Here is a 22,472-nt window from a genome sequence, read left to right as displayed (position 1 = left end):
CAGAATCAGAATTTATTGTCAGGAACAAGTCACAAAATTCTGTGTTTTGTGGCAGCATCATACTGCAAACCATCTTACAACAATAATATTGTTGTATGCTCCATGCATACAGCTGGGCATACAGCCCTTTCTCTGCTGCATGGAATTCTGGGAGGGCAGGTCCACCATCGCTTTTTCCCATGGCATTTATAAATAGTACACAATAGTGCTATCAACTTTCCTATGCTGTATAAATTGTGTGCTATATCGCTACCAACTTACCCACCCTGTTTAAAAATTGTCTGCTATTCCTATTTAATGCTCGCACTTTCCTATGGTCCCTTATAAAGGTTTATATAAGTTGGCATAACAACAACAGGGGCTGAAGGATTCATACTGTACATAAAGTTTAATTATGTTATAATTAGGCATGATTAATTTTGTTCAAATATCAGATCATAATGCATTGATCAGGATTTAGGGCAGGTCCACCATCATTCGATGCATCACAATGCCACCAGTAGAAGGTAGAACAGTTCTAACCCCAGTGATGGCTCCTTGCAAGTGTGAAAGTGCCCAGTGTCCCAGTTAGGAGAGGCCAAGTGTGAAAAGCCAGGACTCTGAACAGCCAATTTAGTTTCACCTCTTTGTCCTGCACCCCTTGCAGAAATGAGGCCCCAGTGAAAAACAATGATCCCTGGTGCTCTAACTACTGAGCTATTAGAGCCACAAGATGCTGTTCCTCCTATTTGTGTGTGACCTCAACCTAGCAGAGCAAGGCCATGGACAGATATGTCAGTGTGGGAATGGGATGTGGGGGGATTGGCCACTGGGAGGTCCTTGCTACTGCAGCAAATCTACTGTATGTGCTCAGTGAAACTATCTCCCAATCATTGTGGCAGAAACAGGAAGAGTATTTTAATCTGAAGCCTTGGGTAGAGCTGAAAGCTATCACTTTGGGACAAGGAGTCAGGTACAGGTGGAAACAATCAGCAAGTACATCCTTAATCAATAGGTGACGTGCACTCTGGCAGATGAATGAATTCAGTCAAAGCCGTTGAGCATCTAAAGCCCGATGTAAAATTGCTGTGTCATTGGAAATTGGATCAAAGAATGTTGGAGAATTTTATCAATCACATGGGAGTGACATTGCTGCAGTCCACAGTTAGAGGGCCATTGCAAACTCCAAGATAAGGCACATACTATTCAGTCTATTGCTACCATTGCAAAGTTTTGTCAGTTTATAGTGGCCTTCTGTCAGATGTCAAAAGTATGATCACATTTCTTCAACCAAAATTAAACTCTGAGCCAAGCAAAGAAAGGAAGTTCTGGAAATTCGCAACAGAGGAGATATTATAAAGGGGCTATAGTTTAGAATAGATGATCATTCACGCAGAGAAAATGGTTTTGTGCAATATTCAGTTCAGTCAATGCAACAAAGAGACTGATTTCAAGTGTTGTTTAATTGCCATGTATTGACACAGGAATTTAGATTCCTGCAAGTTGCTCATTGATGAGTCATTATACTTAAACAAGTTCAGCCAGATACCATTGACAGAAAACATTTTTGCACTGAAAACCTTAGCTGAAGTTTCGTAAACAATAGGCAAGTGACAAGCACATGATTAAAGCAGACCTATTTTAATGGGGAAAGATTGGCTGAGACAACTCAAGCTAGACTGGAAGAATGTTTTTTGATATGAACATTTGACACATGATTGGAAAAGTACCATGATATGTTCAAAGAAAATGATATTGAAATATTTGTATCTGATCAGGCATTTGCAAGCTCAGACCAGGGGTAGCCAAACCTCAGCCGCTGGGCCAACTGAAGCCCATTACCTATTTTTAAGTGGTCCATTAACAACAAATTGCACCCTGAGCCTCCTGGGGTGCCCTGTAATCTGAACCCACTAGGCATGGGCAATCATACAGGTGTGTGACACTACACACACAATATTCCACGAGACAGCTGTGGGGTGCCACAAAACCAAAAGATGTTGGGCCTGTATTTGCAGCAGTAAAGTGGTGGGATCTTGCAGTGTGCAGATTGGCCATTGCATCAGTGACCAGAACTGAGGTGGTGGAGGGGGTTGGACCACGCCAAGGTGCAATATCTGCTACGTCAACTGTCCAAACACACTGCTCTATCTGGGTCTTGAAGGTGTCGGATTGGGTGGATCCACATCTCCCAGCCTACAAGCCTTCATCTTTGTACTCGACCTGCCGATAACTGCTCATAGGCGAGGCACCTGGATCTCTGTGGCATCTCTTTTAGAGGGTCCCAACACCTCCCAACCAGTTCAGTCTGCTTTGAGGCAAGTCTCTCCTGCCTCTGACAGCACAGCAAGATCTGAAAACTAGGTGATCAAATTATCTTTCTGGCAGCAGTGAGGTTAGATTCTGGCCAGAACAGGGCAACCTCTCCACATCGTGTCATGCAAGACATCCTATAGAGTTTCAGAGAGAGGCAAACGCAATTGTGTGGCAGCCCTCTGACATTTCCAGTGATGCGGCCTCAGCACAACTCTCCAACAGTGCAGCTCTCTCTCCCTTGCCATAACAGTGGGGTTTTCTGGTCTACAAACAGTTTTTCTTGCAGTGTAACTGGTTGAAAACTGCCGGCTTTAATATTGTTTGGCCCATGACTCCTTATTTTTTTTGTACGTGGACCACAAGCAAAAAAGTTTGACCACCCTTGGATTATCCTCCAGAATTTCTGGCACTTACAACAGGATATGACCACCTGACACATCTTCCCTCTCTGCCTTCCATAGGGACCGCTCCCTCCATGACTTTCTCGTGCACTCATCCCTCCCCACCAATTGCTCCCCAAGCACCTTCTCCTGTGCCGCAATTGTGCCCACACCTCTTTCCTCACCACACAAGCAGGCCCCAAGCAGGCCTTTCAAGTGAAGCAACACTTCACTTGGGTATCTGCAGGATTAACTTATCCATCTGGTGCTCCCTGTGTAGCCTTCTCTACATCAGAGAGACTGGATGCAGACTGGAAGATTGCTTTGCTGATCACTTTCACTCCATTCTGCAGTGACAGAGACCTACCTCCCAGTAGCCAACAATTTCAGTTTGGTGTCACACCTCCCATACTCACATGTCTGTCCATGGCCTTATGTACTATCCCACCAAGACCACCCATAAATTGGAGAAAAATCACATAATTTTCTGTCTGGGCACTCTCCAGCCACATGGCATTAACATCGACTTTTTTGGTTTCTGCTAATCTGGTTTCTTCTCCCCCCCCCCCCACTTTCCTTCTCCCTTTCAGCTCTCCTCCCCCTTCCCTTTTGATTTATGCAGCCATCCCTCCTCCTCTTGTTTGCTGCTGTCCCTTCCCTCCCTTCTCCACCTATTACTCCTGCCTTTGTGACCATGCCTTCCCCCCGATTCTTTTGTTTGGACGTCTGCTGACATTTTTCCATACCTTGAAGAAGGGCTCAAGCCCAAAACGTCGGTGATGTATTTTTTACCTTTGCTACAAAAAGGACACTGTTTGACCTGCTAAGTTTCTCCAGCTTTGTGTTTTTACTTCACCCACGGTGTCTACAGATGTTTGTGTTTTACTTAGACCACCCTTGAGTTAAGGTGACAAGAGACTGGATCGACTGAATAAGATGGTGTGTCTGTGTTAACCATTTCAGTGAGTGTGCCAGGTCACTAATAGTTTTCAGAAGACCAGGAAAAACAATGTGCCCGTCGCAACACGTACATACAGAGTTTGCCGGATCAAAAGTTTTCACAATGTTGAAAATTTTCTTGCACATGATTGAATGAAAATGTGTTAATTCAATAGAGTCTGCCAGTCTTTTCTCAACATTGTGCATACTTCATGCTCTTATATAATTCACTAAATATTTTTCTAAGATTGTTAAAAGGAGAGTATTGTCATGTCCAGTGAAAGGAAGGAATTAATATTAATTAATTCAAAAATTGTTCATAAAGGCTTTGATGTTATGGGGTCATTTATGACTCACTATTCTACTTTATAATTTCACTTCATTATAATTAAATTGTCTGACGTATCCTTTCCAAGTTCTTTTTACATATATTTTTATACCTTTGTTTTTCTTTTTATTAATCATATATAAAGCTGGCAATGCTGTTAGGCAGGGGTTTTGAGTTTTTCTCCTTTATTAATTTTTTCTTTCTTTTTAAAAAATATGATTTTGAATATGAATTATGGATATGATTGACAATTTATGTATGTTTTGGATATACTGAATGTTTGTGTAACTATCCATATCATTTTATTGTATTGTATTTTTGTATGTTCTTATTAAAATTAATAAAACATTTAAAAAGAAAGAAAAAATGTTGATAAATTGATAATGTGAGAAAGGCACAAAGAATGTTGCATGAAATTGGGAATTAAATGAAAAGTGAAAAATAAAGACGGAAAACTGTGCGAAGATGTAATAGAATCAAGAGACAACTGATGAATTGTTGCAAAACAATGGTAGCGCTGCTGGAGCTGCTGTAACGGGGCAGTGCGACTGCTGGTCCAGACCCAAGATAGCAGGGAGTGAGACATGGCACTGACTCGCAGGGTCCTACTGCATGGTCCTAATACCGACTGCTCCATCCAAGCTTTAAGCAGCCTGTTATAGGAGCTGATGATATCTTTTTAAATGCTGAAACCATGGGGTCTGTGCCTAAGATGTTGGGACCTGTGCTGGGCAGCGGACCAGATTTCAGATTTATTGTTGGAGTACACACATGACATCACATGCAACTCTGAGATCTTTCTTTTCTGCAGGTGCAGCAGGATTAACACTAATTGATAGTGCAGAAAAAAACCTGTACACAGTGTATACGTGTAAACAAATAAAGAACTGTTAAACAGATAACAAATGTAAACAAACTGAGTCTGCAATACAGAGGGAATAAAAAAAAGCAATAAAGTGCACAAATATGAGTCCCTGATTGAATTTGTTGTTGAGGAGTCTGATGGTGGAGGGGTAGCAGTTGTTATTGAACCTGGAGGTGTGAGTCTTGTATACCTCTTTCTTGATGGCAGCAGTGATGACAGAGCATATCCTGGGAGGTGCGGGTCTTTGATGATTGCTGGGGCTCTCCGATGGCAGTGTTCCCTGTAGATGTTCTTGATAGTGGGGAGGGTTTTGCCTGTGAAGACCTGGGCTATGTCCACTACCTTTTGGAGGGCTTTACACTCAGGGATATTGGTGTCCCTATACCAAACTGAGATGCAGCCGGTCAGCACACTTTCCACCACACATCTGTTTCACCAAACCTCCACAAACTCCTGAGGAAGTAGAGGAGATGACATGCTTTCTTCATGATGCCATTAGTGTGTTGGGTCCAGGAAAGATCCTCCGAGTTAGTGACTCAAAAAAACTTAAATTTGCTCACACTCTCCACTTCTGATACCCCAATGATCACTGGATTATATACTTCTGGCTTTCTTCCTGTCACTGACTCATCACCTTTCTTTATACAACCCACCACCATGGAATTGTAGTCAAATTTGTAGATGCTGTTATTGTTCTACCAAGTCACATTGTCATAGGTGAAAACTGAGTAGAGAAGCAGGCTAAAAATGCAGCCCTATGGTGCTCCAGTACTCATGGAGATTGTGGAGGAGATGTTCTTACCAATACTCATTGATTGTGGTCTGGAGGTGAGGAAATCCATTTTATAGTTAGACAGTGAGATGTTGAGTTCCAGGTCTTGGAGTTTGCTGATCACTTTGAGGGGATAATGGTGTTAAATGCCAAATTGTAGTTGATAAAGAGTATCCTGATGAATGCATCTTTGCTGTAACAGTGGGGTTGCAGACTCCAAGGGAGCAGTGAACTGATGCAGGGCACCAGAAATGGGGAGAAGGAGAAGCAGAGGACAAAACCCTACAGGATAGTGGCCATGGAAGCAGACTAACAAGGGGCTGAGCGGATGATGAACCCATACAGGCTGTGGGCTGTTGGTGACTTGCAGCCAAAGGACTCATATAGGCTGCAAGCTACTGGAGATTGGCTCATGGGAACTGGTACTGGAACTAGGATTTGAGAGGGCGCTGAGAGCAAAAAGGGCTCCTAAAGGGCCTCATACACCAAAGGGTTTCTGATCATATTGGATGTTTGTATCTGGAGCTCATGTTACTGATGGTCTGTGCAGCAGCTGGAGGTGAATCCCTGGACAGTCAATGTGTCTGATGGGACTTTCTTTACTTCTCTTTCTCCTATTGTTGGGGGCTCCAGGCAATACTTATAGATACTTATTTTGCCTTAACATGGAGACAAAATTTGAAGTATATCATGTAGTTTACATTTTTAATGTATTATTGTGACAATAAAAGGAACTTTTGAACCATTACTGAAGTCAAATATGAGATGTTTTACTTTTCTGTGCACAAGATGATCAAAGCTTTGATCTTGCTCCATCTAATTTCAGCATGTGAAATCTTTGACTAATTTTATATCCATTTGCAATTAAACTGCAAAAATGTTGGCCATTTTTCCACTTGGTTTTAAAGAATAACTTAATCATTCTATACCAGAGCATCTGCCGATTTTCTTGTTTAACTTGTCTTATATCTTATTTACTATATCTGTAATATTTGTCTCCATCACATTGGACCCCCAATACCAAACCCAGTGCTCCACATTCAGAAATACTGGCTTAAAGGGCTTGTATATATTCAATATTTACACATGTGTTTGCTTCAGTTACATTTGTAATGCTGTAGTACTTTGAATCTTTCACGTATTTAGGGTGATTCAGGCTGTATCCATGGGAAAAGGATAGAACTCGATGCTTCTGATTTTATGGACCTTTATCAGAATTGGAAAAAGGTGATGGATAAAAGAATTTAAAAAAACTGGTGTTCATACAATGCAATTTGTAATCTCAAGAAGTTCAAAGCACCAAATGGTCAGTAAAGTATTCTTTGAAGTATAGTTGTAATGGACAATGTAAGGGAAAGGGTCAAAGAATATAACCAAAGCAAAATAAAAGAAGAAGAACTGTTGTCAGTGATTAAATGCAAAGCAGGAGATGATCAAAGTGATCAGGTTAAGGCAAAAAGAAGTACGTTTAAAAAATGCATATGAGATTTTGTAGACATATAGAAGGAAAATGACAATTGATAATCAGAAGGAAAGGGAATCCTGGGAAGGTGAAGAAACAGAACAGGTCAAATGTCTTGGTAAAGTGGTGACGAAAAGATAATGTTGCCAAAGTCCAACCAATCACTTAGCAATAAGGAGACACATCAAAGTTCCTAGTAAAGGGTGGTGCATCCATTTTCCATTGTCATCAGTTTTATAAGAAGAGGAAAACAATTGGATCATGGATTTCCTCCCCTCCAGACTACAATCACTGAGGATTGGTAAGAACATCTCCTCCACATTCTCCATCAGTACCGGAGCACCACAGGGCCACATTCTTAGCCCCCTGCTCTACTCACTTTACACCTACGACTGTAAAGCTTGGTACAACAATAACACCATTTACAAATTTGCCAATTTGTAATGAGTCAGCACACAGGATGGAGGTTGAAAACTTGACTGAATGGTGCACCCACAACAACCTTGGACTCAACATCACCAAAACCAAGGAGCTGATTGCTGACTTCAGGAAGGGAAACCAGAGGTATACTATCTAGTGATCATTGGGAGATCAGAAATGGAGTGTGTGAGCAAATTTAAGTTTTTTGGAGTCACTATCTTGGAGGGTCTCTTCAGGACTCAACACACAAATGGCATCATGTAAAAGGCATGACAGCACCTCTACTTCCACAGGAGTTTGCAGAGGTTTGCTATGAAACCAGAAACTCTGGTAAAATTTTACAGATGTGTGATGGAAAGTAAGCTGACCGACTGCATCATGGACTATAATGGGTACACCAATGCCCCCAAGTGTAAAGTCCTTCAAAAGGTAGTAGACACAGTCCAAGACATCACAGGCAAAACACTCCCCATTATGTTGCCATCAGAGAGCAGGTGTTAATTGATGAAAGGAAAGGTGAGAATTGACTTTGTCTCTGTGAATGGAGACAGAGGGAGAGAGGTGGGGGGAGAGAGAGAGAGAGAGAGAGAGAGTTAGAACTGGGGGAAATGGGATGGGGAAAGAAGTGTGGAGGAGGTGTTTAATGGAAGCCAGAGATCAATCTTAATACTATCTGGTTGAAAGATGTACTTTATGCAGAATGGAGATATCCAGCAAAGTTGTTCCTTTTTCACATGCTTCCATTTATCAAGATCTCTCGTGAGAACAAAAATACCAGCCAAGACATTTTGAAAAGTGGCTTCTTTCAAAGAGAGTTCCTAAATCTCAGGTTTCACAAAGGCCATATGGTTTTAATTTTGTTCCACTGGAGTTTCCAGGGGCTTCAATCATTGCATTGAATTTCAATTTGCACTACAGTGTTTTATCATTTTCCAGCTTAGGCACTGAACCCTGATGGAAGTTATAGATTCCCACTGGCGAAGCTGGTGTGTAAATGTTAGTGTTATTGGTATGCACGAAGTTCCAGGTCTGGATTTTGAAAATGCCACAAAATATGTGTGTGAAAACAATATACAGTTTGAAAAATAACCAAAGATCCTTGAAATGTTGAAGAAACTGGGAAAATAACCATGGTCTGCAGGCACTTGCCCTCTTTTTGGACATTCTACTGATTTGTCAACAGTGAACAAAGACAGTCTGTACTGATGTAGCCTGAATTCCAAACATTATGCCCTCAACTGAAAACTCCTTTACCATGCATTCCAGGATTTAACATCAAATTAGTTGGTTTCTACATAATTAGATCATTTGTGTGTGGGTGAATAACATTTCACGGCCCTAACTTCATTCAAAATTTGTCAAAGGAGTAATCTCTTGATTTTCACCTGTGACTGATATAGTAGAAACAGTCTGTTTCTACTGGCACCCATAGAAATTAACTTCAATGTGCTATGTTTAAATATTTCTAATGCCCTACAGCTTTTAATTTAAGAAGGTGGGGGTGGAGTGGGGGGGGGGAGTTCATTGTCTAGCTTTCATTGGGAAATTGGGAGACAGGGAGACCCTGTGACCTCAGTGCCAGGAGGATGGTCTTCCATACTGTAGCATTCTCCCTTTCTACTTGCCCGTTACCACTAGGATTGTGGCTGGTTGTCCTGCTCGTGGCACCCTGATCATTAGGTAGTGCTGCAGCTCATCACTCATGAATGATGTACCATGGCTACTGTGGATGAAGCCAGGATACCCAAAGAGAGTGAAAATATTCTGGAAGGCCTTGATAACAGTGGCTGTGGTCATATCCAGGCAAGGTATGGCGAAGGGGAAAGGGAATATTCATCGATGATGGTAAAAAAGTAGACATTCTCATTGGAGGAGGGGTGGAGTCCATTGAAATCAATGCTGAGGTGCTCAAAGGGGTGTGTAGCATTTTGGCCGGCCAGTAGAATTGGGGTTTGCATTTGGCACAGACCTGACAGTTTTTAGACATAGTCTGGATTTCCTCAATGGAGTATAGTAAATTCAGAGATTTGATAAAATGGGCAAAACTGAGTAACTCTGGAGTGGCAAAGGTAATTTTGGAGAGTCCACAATCTGTCCATTTGAACACTAGCACAAGTTCCTTAGGAAAGAGGGAAAGAGTGTCCATGGGCTTGTTAAGTTTTCCAGGTCAGTAGAAATTGTCATAATTGTAAGTGGATAGTTTGAATCTCCACCTGAGGATCTTATCATTCTTGATTTTGCCCCTTTGCTTGTTATTAAAAATGAATGGGACCACTTGCTGATCTGTGAGGAGGGTAAACCGTTTCCCTGTGAGGTAGTGCCTCCAGTGGTGTACAGCCTCCATGATGGCCTGGGCCTCCTTCTCAATGGAGGAATGGTGAATTTCAGGGCCCGGAAGGGTTTGTGAGAAAAAAGCAACAGGTCTGCCTGCTTGATTGAGCGTGGCAGCCAAGGCAAAATCAGATGCATCACTCTCTACTTGGAACAGTGTGGACTCGTCAATGGCATGTGTGGTCACCTTGGCAATGTCTTCTTTGATACTGTTGAAGGCTGCTTGGGCTTCTGCTGACAGGAGAAATGTGGTAGCTTTGACCAATGGGCGAATCTTGTCCACATAGTTGGGGACCCATTGAACACAGTATGAAAAAAACCCAAGGTATTTCTTCAGAGCTTTAGGGTATGTGAGAGGGTTAGCTCCATCAGTGGACGCATGCGGTCCGGGTCAGGGCCAATGACACCATTCTTAACTACGCAGCCAAGTATGGCTAGCCGTGCTGTCCTGAACAAATATATTTGTCCTCATTATAAGTGAGATTCATGCATTTTGCTGCCCAGGGGAACTTGCCGAGGTTTGCATCTTGACCCTGTAGGTGGCCTGTAGATTGAAGTGGTCCACCATGCTGTCCATCTCCTGCTGGAAAACGAAAATGAAAGGGACCTGGAGGAAGTGGTCGAGAAGGCCATCTCCCTCAAATGCTGTATACTGGCAGTCCTCTGGGTAGATTAGGAGCTGGTGATACGACAACTTCTGGACAATTATGGAGAATACCCAATATTGTGTAATCTGGTTGACCATATTGGATATGTGGGGAAGGAGGTACGCATCGGGTTGGTTGCACTGGTTGATGGTCTGGCTGTAGTCTATGACCAGCCTATTCTTATCCCCATCATAAGCACCTTGGCCCTCCAAGGGCTATTACTGGAATTGATGATGCCCTCGCCCAATAAGCGCTGAACCTCCACCTTAATAAATGTTCTGTCAGCTGCACAGTACCGTCTACTCCTGGTGGCCATCGGCTTGCAATCGGGAGGAGTGAGGTTGGCGAACAGCGGAGGGGGAGTTGACCTTGAGGGTCAAGAGACTACACGTCACTTTCAGGGGGCTATCTGTGAACTGCTTGTTGCAGACAGTGATGAGGGGGAGGGGGCCATCTAATCACTTTCTGAAGTTGGCACTGGAAATCCAACCCCAGTAGCAGAGTTGTGACATGACGAGAAGTCTGAAGAGTTTGTACACTATGCCTCTAACAGTGAGGGTCATTATGCAGGACCCCAGGGAGTCTGCAATGTACGATTTGGACACAATGATATTCTGTGCTTAGTGGGTCGTACTTTAAGAGACATTTGTTTCACAGTATCAGGGTGGATAAAGCTGTCTGTACTTCCGCTATCGAATAAACAGTTGACAACATGCTTGTTTACCTGAACGTCCATCATGGATCTGGTGAGTTCATGAGGGGCCCCCTGATTCAGGGTGATGGAGGCCAGTCTGGATTCATTGTCTGAGTCTGATGGGTGCTTCCACGCTCAAGATGGCTGCCCTTGGCCCTAAGATGGCTGGCCTTGACCCCTTGAAGTATCGTATGCCTGGGAAGATGGCATTTGGTGCGCAGATCAAAATGGTGACCCACAGGATTGGCACGTGGCATCACTGGTGTGCAGGGAAGATGGCACTAATTGCGCTACCTGGAGTGGTGACTGTCCACATGCGGCGATGCTAGATCTCATAGATGGTTTGGACTGGCTACGGTCAGATCGCTAGAGTAGTGGGATGGTGTAGGGGACCAGTCACTCACAGGGCAAGATGATGCCCCATCCCATGATAGCAGTCCGTGGTGTCCAAGTGGCTGAGTAGTGATCTGAGTTCTGGAGGCCCATCTCCAGTGCCTCTGTAGGTTCAACCACCCTTTGCAGATCAAGAAGCTTTTCTCTAATAGCCATCGCCGTATGTACCCGGAGCAGATACCGGCCACGTACACATCTCTGATGAGGTCCTCTGCATTTTGAGTGGCTGAAATGACCTTTCAGTCACACATCCTACACAGGATCCGAGGTGCCCGCAGGTCCTTGACTGTTGACTCACAAGGTCACTGTTTTCTGGTGGCCCGGAGATGCCTGGTATAAACATCATTAACCTTTCTGCGATTCTGGGCCTTGAGGGTCTCCATAGCTGTTTGGTGTGAGCTTGCGTTGCTGATCAATGGGAACACTGGGCAAGTGGAGTAGTTTCAGTCAGTTAGCATCCACGGTGATGGCATCTGCGGCCGCCGGCAAGAAATTTTCAAAGCAGCATAGCAGAAGTTCGAATGTGTTCTGGGCATCCAGCGACCGGAGTCAATGTCGAGCTTATCAGGCTTCAGGTACTGTTCCATGCCTTTTTTTAAAAAATCAGCTAATAAAATTGATGTACCATCAATAATCACAAAAAACTGATATTTGAAACTATCAGGGTTTTATTATCTAAAGACAGGAACTACCATCAAACTCATTGAGTGATCAAAGCAAAGAGAAAGAGGAACATGCAAGGGGCTATGGGTAGGATACGTCTCAGGAGGCGTGTCCACCCAGCAGCAGCCAATCATGGCTCATCAGTGGTTTACCACATTGGGATATGATAAGCTAATCTTTAACAAAAGTGTAAAACAACAATGATTCAATTAGTTGATGAAGCAAATTATTCTGATTCACATTTCATACATTTCTCAGCCATTTAGTGTCTTGAAATATTTTAATGAGATTTAGGTAATTTCTTTCTCTTTGAAAATAATTTAAAAAAATTATTCAATGTGTTCACTACAATCACTGTGTCTGGAGACTTTCGTGTCTCACTGTTTAATCTTCTGTACAAATGAGTTCTCCAACATATCCATATTAAAATATTTCACATTTAAGTGTTAACATTTGTATTTTAGAGAGGATTGAAAGTGCATGTAGAACAGGTTCAATATCGTGGCAAGGTAACCTGCTGCCGCAATCATCACATAAGATTTGGTATTGATTTGCTCAGCAGGCTGAGAATCAGTGAATAGTTGTAAATCTTTGCCACCCCCTCCCCTCCAAAGTCTCAAATGGAAACTGATAAACATATTCTTCTTTCAATGCTTCAAATAACTGAGGAACAAGTTACCCTTATGTGATAAATTATAGTTTAAATTGCTCAGTTTCAGTTGTAATATCTAATATCTAAAGTAGATATCCTTGTCAATCACCAGTGTATTTCAACAGCTCATTTAATTATCTTATATTCTCCATTTTCATTCACCTTGGCTCTATCTGTCACAATAACAGGTATCTCCCAGTGACCACCCATTTCAATTCCCATCCCATTCCCTTGCTGACATGTCTTTCCATGGCTTCATGTGCTGCGTCCACTCACAAATTAGTGGGATAACTTCCTATATTCCCTTTGGGCATCCTCCAACTGGATGGCATTAAGATCAACTTCTCTGGTCTCCATTAGCCCCACCCCCATTTATCCCTACATCTCTTTTCCTCTCTCTCTCTCTCTCTCTCTCTCTTTCTCTCTCTCTCTCTCTCTCTCTCTCTCTCTCCCCCCTTTCCCCCAGCTTTACATTCACAGAGCCTTCTCCCCTCCCATATTCAATTCTTTCTCTCCTTCCTCTGTCCTGTCCTTCTGTCCAGATCCAATTAACACCTTTTGTCTGTTGGTCTTTACTCCTCCTCTCACCCTTTCTTTCCCTCACCCCAGGCTTTTAATTCAGGTGCCGCCTGCCTGCTTTTTACTCATAGCTTGAAGAAGGGCTCAGGTCTGAAACATCAGTTATATATCTTTACCTCCAATGGACGCTGCGAGATCTGCTGAGTTCCTCCATCATATTTGTGTTTTTACTTCATTCAGTGTCTCCAGACTTTCATGTTTCTCTGTAACAATGTGAGGCCTCAGTGCTATGCTTTTTCAGAAAAATATTTTCTCCTGGATAATAGGCAATGTTGTTGTATAATTTACTGAAAATAGCGAACCGGCGTGGTTGAAAGCTGGGGCAGTACAAGACCAGCAGCCCTAAAATGGCCAGGCTGCCCAGCTAACAGAGGAACACCAGGCTGGGGAAGAAGGGTATTCACATGTAAGAATGTTCCCGCTGGTGGGAATACCATTTTTGTTATGCATTTGGTGGATGTCAGCCAATCAACCAAATGGTGGGAACTCCAACTATATAAAAGGAGCATTTCCAGCCTCAGTAAACCTTCCACACTGTGAGGATGTGTGTGTCTTCATAGCAGACGGCTACAAACAGAATGTTCATAAAATGCAACATCAATCAGTTACTCTGATCTCACAGGAAGTTGCAGTTAAATGTGCATAAACTAGAGGATCAATGGTCTAATTAGTTTTCATTTCGCTTCTGTCTTGATTACAGTGGGATGACTAAACTCATTTGTAATACTGTTAAGTCGCAATGGTTTTTTTGAACATTGGTTAGAGGTTGTATTGCAGTCTGTTTTTCTTTCATAACATAGGGGTACAAATTAAATGCGTTAATGTAACAGACATTAAATGTTACAGATTTTCATAAATTTTGTTCTGTTTATAGCTTCAACTTTACTGATTACTTAAGCAAAAAGACAATGCAGCAGAAGTGATACATCACTGCTATGTTTAGGATATTGCTCCTTGTGGGAGTAGTGGGAGGGATCTAATGCATAAAAAAATCATGAAAGGATTTTATGTAGATGATACCAAGCAGTTGATGTGGCAGTTATGTCAGGAAGGTTGATGTTTGGGTACCTGCAACAATTCATCCTTGTTATGGAACAGTGGCTTGATAGCAAATTATGTCATTGAGATTCAGGGGAAGAGAGAGAACTGAGCAATACAGAAATACATAAGTAAAAGGGGGCAATGTTATTCCGTGTGATTAGATTAAACAGATGATGAGTCTGCAAGTTTATAAACCTCAGATGAAGTTTCATATGATACCAGGTGAAATTAAAGACTTTGTTGGGTGATTTTAATCTGGCGCCATCAGGGATTTATAGGAGCTGCACATTTGACACATGGAACCAAGTACCAGAGGAAATGTTTGGACAATACATGGAAAGGCTGAAGAGACTAGCAAAAAGGTGCACTTTTTAGCCAGTTTTAGATAAGGCACAATGTGGTAGATGAGAGAGTGTAATAAGAAGTAAAATACAAGTAGATTCCGTGGTTGAAGTGAAAACACAATGCTGGGGAAACTCAGCAGATCTAACAGTGTACTTTATACAGCAAAGATAAAGGTACATAACCAACATTTCAGGCTTGAGCCCTTCAACAAAGTATGACAAATTATAGGCAAGTACCTGAATAAAATAGTGGGGAGGAGGGATAGAGGAGGAGGAGGAGCACAGTGGATAAGGGAGGGAGGGCACACCAGTTACGTATTTGTCATTTAGTAATACATAAGTACACAGAGAAGTGATGCTTCTCTTATGGTTTAATACAAGTTAAAGATGGTTCCCCCCAGTACACGGGTTATGAGTGACCACGTCATTGCACTCAGTGTGATGTCATCATACGCACGCATACATAACACTCTGTGAAAATAACATACAGGCTGATGCACCGTCAATAACTTCAAAGACTAGAAGTTATAAAGAAACTGATCTGCTTTTATTAACTATAGAATGGATGTCTGCCCATGCTTGTCAACTGTCCTGAACTGAGGAGGGGGCTGTGGCACAGTCGCCTTTATTCAGGGGCCAGTAGGAAGAGCCTCAGGCTCAGTCAGCAAGGGGCATGTCCTAGTACATCCAAATGTATACCCAACACATCCAAACATATATACAGTGGGCAACACTAAAGCTAAACTACAATAACTACATGGTACACCTAGTCAAATGGTGAGGAACACAATTACCGAATTGTGACCAGCTGGTCACTACACATAGTCCTTCAGTCATTCTGTAGGACATCTCTCTCTCTCTCTCTCCCTCTCTCTCTCTCTCTCTCTCTCTCTCTCTCTCGGATTGTCTTAGAGAGGTAGAAGCCATCGGGGAAGCCATTGGGTTGCTTTCTGACTTTTCCAGGCTCTTTGCCTTCTGGGGTGATACCTCTGTCGATGTTAAAGGTTGTGAACTTGGTCTTGGGCTCACCCCATAGGGACCTTGTGTATTGTGATGGAGTATTTGGAGATGTTTTTGGGAGATAAATTGCAAGTTAGAGTAGGTTACATACATACACACACTTTAAAACAGATCTTATGTGAAATACTGAAGAATTCATACTCAGTGACTTTACAGAAACTATGGAGAATGCTATGCACATTTCACAAGTAGGTGCTAATTGAAATGATGCCATGAAATGAATAGGCTATTGTCTTGGAAGAGTCAGGTTGTGTGTGTTGGACCATTTTGCAAGGCTTTTGATCTCTCTGCAAAGTGCTCACTCAGAGGTGATTGAGAGGTTTGTTTACCTAAAACAACAGATGGACCAGAAGACTGTCTCCTATTGTTTGCTGGAGAAGGAGGGGGTTTTGCAAGTGAGAGAGAGAAGGACATGTGGCTCACAGTTGGATCTCAGAGAGAGGGAGAGACTGAACAATGTCAGCCAGGAGAAGCTTATTGGAACTAAAACAGAAGCTCCAGAGTGGCGAATGGCTGGAAGTGCTATCTGTCTGATGTTTCTCTTGGAATAAGGGGGAACAGAAAAGAACTTTGTCCTAGCATGAAAGAAAGATGTTATCATCTGGAGAACCCTGAGGGGGCAAGATTCTTCGGAAAGAAACTGAAATGGCTGATTTAAAAAAGGAATCAGTTGTGGGTGTCCTGGATCAACAAATCTCTCTCTGAAAACCGGCAAGAATCTTCCTGAGTGGTAACCATTTAACTGCCCAGTTGAGCAGACAACATTGAAGGAGACATGTTTTCTGAAGATATTTCTGGAAAGTCGACGGTAAATTCTGAAATCTCATCTGGGTCATGAGTGGTGGGCATGGCCATAGGATTATCCACTGCTCTCAATTGGTCAATGTGCCATTTCCATATTTTAGTTCTCACCAGTGCAGAATAAGAGCAAGGACTCAATTTTTAAAGGATACCTCCTCTCACCCATGGCCCCCTATTATCCTGGTAATCTCATATCAGTACCTCTTCTCCCACTTCTAATGATCTGGTTTAATGGGACACATTGATTGTTCATTCGAAGGCCAATGTTTGGGTGTACTGTAGAAAGTCGTGTTCTTAGGTTATGTCAAAACATCAATTCGGATGGTGTTCTCTTGGTAGTAGAGTGAGGCATGTTTCTATAGTGCAACAGAAATTCTGCAACTTTGAGGCTCCATGAGGTGTTTAAGTATATCTTAGCCTCCATTGCCCTTTTAAAGGTTTGTACAAAGCATTCTGCTTCTCCATTTGTGCTTGGATGGTAGGGTGCTGACAAGATGTGTCGAATATTGTTATTGCATAGGAATTATTTAAAAGCCAACAAAAACTGTGGATCATTATCAGAAACTATTTCAATAGGTAATCCATACAATGCAAATATATTTTGTAGTTTTTCAATTGTATGGTCCTTTGTTGTTTTTCTCATGTATGGCACTACTGGCTATTTGAGTATACATCTACAATAATAAGGAAATTTTCTCCCATTAAAGGACCAGCAAAATCAGTGTGAATCATGATGGCCTTTTTCATGAGTTAGCCTCGGCTTGAGGAGCTTTGAGTTGCTTGACAAATGCTACATCTCCTCAATGTCTATTGAGAGCCTCCAAATATGCATACGTGCCAATGCCTTCATCCAAACCATCTCTGAGTGGTTGATGTGGAGTTCTGATAACATAGCTGTTTGCCAATTTGTAAGGATGCTTGTTTTGGTTCCCCACATTAATCAACCTTCCTCAATTGATATTTCAAGGTGCCTTGTATAATAGGGTTTTAGTTTTTCCGATATCATTTTGGTCTTAGGCCACCCATTTGACATGAAGTAAAGGGCCCTTGATAACATAGCTTCTTTTCTTATGTCTTTGTGGATCATCTTTTCCGTAATTGGTAAACCATGAAGCTGTTCTTGATTAACAGCTGTAGCCTCCACCGTCCATTTAATTATTTTATCTCCTGCTCCGTTTCTGATAATGGTAAGTAAGATAGAGTTTCTGCATGGTTGTTTTGGGTTGCTGGTTTTATGTTACAAATTGTAATCATATGCGGCTAGCAGTATGACCTACCTTTGAATTTTTGTTGCAGCTAGCACTGGTATTCCCTTTTTAGAGCTTAGAATCAAATTTAATGGTTTGTTGTCTGTTACTAATGTAAAGTTTCTACCATATAAATATTGGAGGAACTGTTTGATAGCAAGTATTATGACAAGCCCTTCTTTTTCCAACTGAGCATAATTGCGTTCACTAGTCATCCAAGACTGGGAGGCATAAGCTACTGGTTTTTCCCCTTTTCCTGTTAGCTGTGATAGCACTGCTTCCAATCCCACTGGCGAAGCATCCACCGCAAGGGTCACTTCTTTTCCTGGATCATAGTGGATGAGAACATTGTCGCTGGATGTTAATAGTTCTTTCAAGCGGTCCACTGCATAATTAGTCTCTTCATTCCAACACCACTTTTAGTCTTTTCTCAACAATTGATTTAGCAGGCTGCAGAGCGTTGACATATTTGGAATGTGCTTATGGTAATGATTCACTAAACCCAAAAGTGACTGCAATTCAGTTCGGTTAGTTGGGTATGGTGTTCTGAGTACAGCTTCGGTACCAGAAGGGTCCAGTCCAAGTGCTTCACTGTTAATTATAAGACCCAGATATGTGACAGAAGGTAACATAAATATACACTTGTCCTGTCGTAGATGGATGTTTGCTTGGTTAGGTTAGGACCTTTTTTACGTTGGATAGGTGCTCAGAGTCATTTTGACCTGTAATTATGATTTCATCAAGGTAACATCCTACATTGATGTCATGTAATAACTTGTCCATGGTCGCTTGAAATATTGTCAGAGCTTTTGATATTCTATATGGCATTTGGGTATAGGTGAATAACCCTAAATGAGTATTAATTGTCACATATTTCTTTGAATCTTTGTCCAACTCTATTTGTTGATATGTCTGTGATAAATATGGTTTTATGAATTTCTTTCCCCTGTTCAGGGCCTGGAATAGTTCTTTCACTTTGGGCATAGGATGGTCAGGTATTTGCAGGGGTTGGTTAATGGTGACTTTGTAATTACCACAAATTTGGATTTCTCCATTGGCCTTTCACACTGGTACAATGTGAGCTGCACAATCACTGTATTGAATTTGTTCCAGTATTCCCTTGTTTTCTAATCTATTTATTTTCGAGTCAATCTTTCCTTTTATTGCAAAGGGTACTGTTCTGGGCTTAAAGAACTTTGGTTCCACACCTGATTTCAGTTGTAGTTTTGCCTGGGCTCCCTTGATTTTACCTAGTGTGACAGAATATAAATATGTTTTTGAGAGATAAATTGGGTTTTTAGTGTAGGTCACATTCAAACACTTTAAAACAGATTTTATTTAAAATACTGGAGTTCTGCTCAGGCAAGACATATCAGCCCCAGAACCTTTGCAGAATGCCCAAGAGACTTCACGAATGGATTGTTGTTTACAAAAAGGCAACAGATGAAAGAACTTGTCGGAGCCAGATTCTGTCTGGAGAGGAACTTGCTGTTCTAGGAGGGTCATGTGGTTTTGCATGCAGAGAGAGTAAAACAGGTTTTCTCTCTGAGAGAGAGAGAGAGAGAGAGAGAGAGAGAGAGAGAGAGAGAGAGAGACGCACACACACAGACCAGTTCTATAGTTTTACAGTCAGCAGCAGCAACTGGGACTGGAACAAGACAAGCTGGCAAGCTTGTGGAAAACCCCATTTGGAAGACGAGTGCATGGTTCAGCCTGGTCAAAGCCCTTGTGGTTCATGCAACAGAAGACGGCTGGCTGTCTAATGTTTCACTTGGAATAAGAGAAACAAAAAGGCACTCTGTGGTGACCTGAAAGAAAAGGTTATCATCTGGAGAACCCTGAGGGGGCAAGTTTCTTTGGAAAGAAACTGAAGTGGCTGATTTAAAAACGGTATCAGTTGTGGGTGTCCTGGATCAACAAATCTCTCTCTGAAAATTGACAAGAACCTTCCTGAGCGGTAACCATTTACCTTTCAAGCACCAAAGCCTGGTGAACTTTATAAATGTTAAATTCTGTGCACAGTATAAGAATTGCCTGCACCAAGTGAACTTGGAGGAATGAGAAGTGAGATTGGACTGTGAATCAAAGAACTTTTCTGAACTTACACACACATTACATACACATACTCTTAGAATTAGAAGGGGGTTAAGTTAGGTTAGTTAAGTCAATAGTGATAAGTTAAAGTGTGATTCTGTTTTCATGTTTAAAGATAATTAAAACAACTTTTGTTTAAGTAACCATTTGTCTTAGCGAATATCTATGGCTGCTGGGTTTTGGGGTCCTCTGGGCTCATAACACTAGGCTTTTTTCAAAAACTATTTGATATCTCTTGAGAACTTGTTTCAGTTTTGGCTGGGCCTGCACTTCCTGACTTAAGTTCATTATTGATCCAGTTTCTTCTGAATAGCGCTAGCCTCTTCGTGTTCGCACTGTAGAGGAGTAGTCTTCTTGGTGGATGTTCTTTGCATTGTACGTTCATGTTGCATGTCCCAAACACTGTGACCTTATCCCCTGTGACTCTCTTTAAAATTGTATTGGTTTTATTAATGGAGAGCTGGGGTAGCAGTTGTTGTTTTAAACACATAGACATTAGAGACATTGCTGCCCCCGTCTCTAGCTCCATTCAGAGAAGTTTGCTGTTGATTTTCAACTGGATATATATTGCTGAGTTTTAACTTCAACCCTTTTTAACACAAATTCTCTATCTATGACAATCCACCCCTTTCTTTCTTTAAAATGTGTGTACTATTGCTTAATGGGGACCTTAACCCAGGGAAGAGAACCATCTTTTTGGCTGATGTCCAAGTATTTATTGGCCATTTCTGAGCCAGAGACTGTCTTAAATTTACATCCAGTGTTACCTCCTCCATGCCAAGTAATTTTTGTTTGGTATTTTGTTTGGTGAAAAGGTTGATGCATGTGCTTGCTGTGAGTTTGCGAGGAAGGAGTATATTAAATATAGTCAGTTTGAGGATTTGAAACATAAGGGAGATTCACTTAGAAAATGGATCAGTATATGGAATTTTGATGTTATAGCCATTACAGAGACTTGGCTGACACAAGGACAGGATTGGCTGAAGCAGGTACCGGGATTTAAATGTTTTAAAAGACATAAGATGAGAGGTAAAAGAGGAGGGGAGTAGCATTATTAATTTGGGAGAGTATCACAGCTGTTTTAGAAAGGGAGCACTTTGTGGAGGGAATGTCAACTGAATCAGTGTTGGTGGAAGTCAGAAACAGAAAGGGAGTGATCACTGTATTGGGAGTAGCTTACAGGCTCCCAAATAGCCCTTGGGGCACTGAGGAACAGATAAGTATGCAAATTTTGGAATGCCGCAGTTATAACAGGATTGTTGCTATGGGAGGCTTCCCAAATATTGACTGGGGCAGAATTTGTCAGGTGCGTCCAAGAAGAATTTCTAACCAAGTAATTTGGGGACAGGCATACTGGATTGAGTACTGGGTAATGAACCTGGTCAGGTGACAGACCTCAAGGTGAGGGAACATTTTGATGAAAATGACCACAATTTCCTGACCTTTAACATAGCTATGGACAAGGAGAACAGCAGGCAAAATAGTAAAGTGTTTAATTGGCAAAGGGCTAATTATGATAGGATTAGACAGAAACTAGGGAGAGTAAATTGGGAACAGCTGTTTTTGGGGTAAAGCACAGGACCAATGTAGTGGATGTTTAGGGACCAATTGTGCAGAGTTCTGGATAGATCTGCTCCAATGAGACAGGGAAAATATGGTAGGACAAAAGAACTGAGGTTGACAAACTGGTGAGGCAGCTAGTTAAGAGGAAGAAGGAAGAAAAAGAAAGGAAGGGTTCATGAAAATTATATGGTAACCTGGAAGAAACTTTTGGAGAGCTAGAAGGTGGCATGAAAAGGCCTTGGCAAGTAGGATTAAGAAAAACCTTAAGGCATTCTATGTATATGTGAAGAATAGAAGGATGATAAGAATAAGGTAGGGCTGCTTAAGGATAAAGGAGGCAACATGTGCCTGGGGGTGGACGAGGTAGTGGTGGTTCTAAATAAATACTTTGCTTCAGTGCTCACCATAGAAAGGGAACTTGGTAAAGGTGAGATCAGAATAGAACAAACATATGTGCTGGAGCATGCTGAGGTTAAAAAGAGGAAGTGCTGTATCTTCTTAAAAAATATTAGGATTGATTTTCCTCAGGTTATTATAGGAAGTGAGGGATGATATTACTGGGGCATTAGCAATGATATTCAAGTCCTCCACGGATACAGAGGAGGTTCCAGAAAATGGTAAATGTTATCCTTTTTTTGAAAAAAAGGTAATAGGAATCCTGGGAATTATAGACCAGTGAGTCTTACATCGGTAGGGGCAAACTATTGGAGAGGATTCTTATGGACAGGTTTTATGAACATATTTATGAAGTATATTTTTCTCAGGAATAGTCAGCATGTCTCATGAGCCTAATTTTGAGGAGGTAACAAAACATAGAAACATAGAAGATAGGAGCAGGAGTAGGTCATTCGACCCTTCGAGCCTGCTCCGCCATTCAACGAGATCATGGCTGATCTTAAAGTTCAGTGCCCTGTCCCCACCTTCTCTCCGTAACCCCTAATT

The 22,472-nt window shown here is 41.8% G+C and overlaps 1 protein-coding gene across 3 annotated transcripts in view; it reads left to right on the top strand.

The window, feature by feature from the left end:
- The window catches only part of pde4d (phosphodiesterase 4D, cAMP-specific), a 1,272,582-nt gene that overhangs the window by 92,537 nt on the left and 1,157,573 nt on the right, over positions 1–22,472 (top strand). Inside the window, exon 1 of one of the 3 annotated variants that reach the window (XM_069924455.1) lies at positions 21,315–21,368. The exons of the other annotated variants lie outside the window; for them this stretch is intronic. The gene's annotated coding sequence lies outside the window, so the exon portion shown is untranslated. Of the gene's footprint in view, positions 1–21,314; positions 21,369–22,472 lie in introns of those variants that run through there. 3 annotated transcript variants of the gene reach the window in all.

This window comes from Narcine bancroftii, chromosome 3 (assembly GCF_036971445.1).
Source record: "Narcine bancroftii isolate sNarBan1 chromosome 3, sNarBan1.hap1, whole genome shotgun sequence".
Classification (NCBI taxonomy): domain Eukaryota; kingdom Metazoa; phylum Chordata; class Chondrichthyes; order Torpediniformes; family Narcinidae; genus Narcine; species Narcine bancroftii.
Note: the sequence above shows the minus strand (reverse complement) of the source record. Positions and strands in the feature narration are given on the sequence as shown.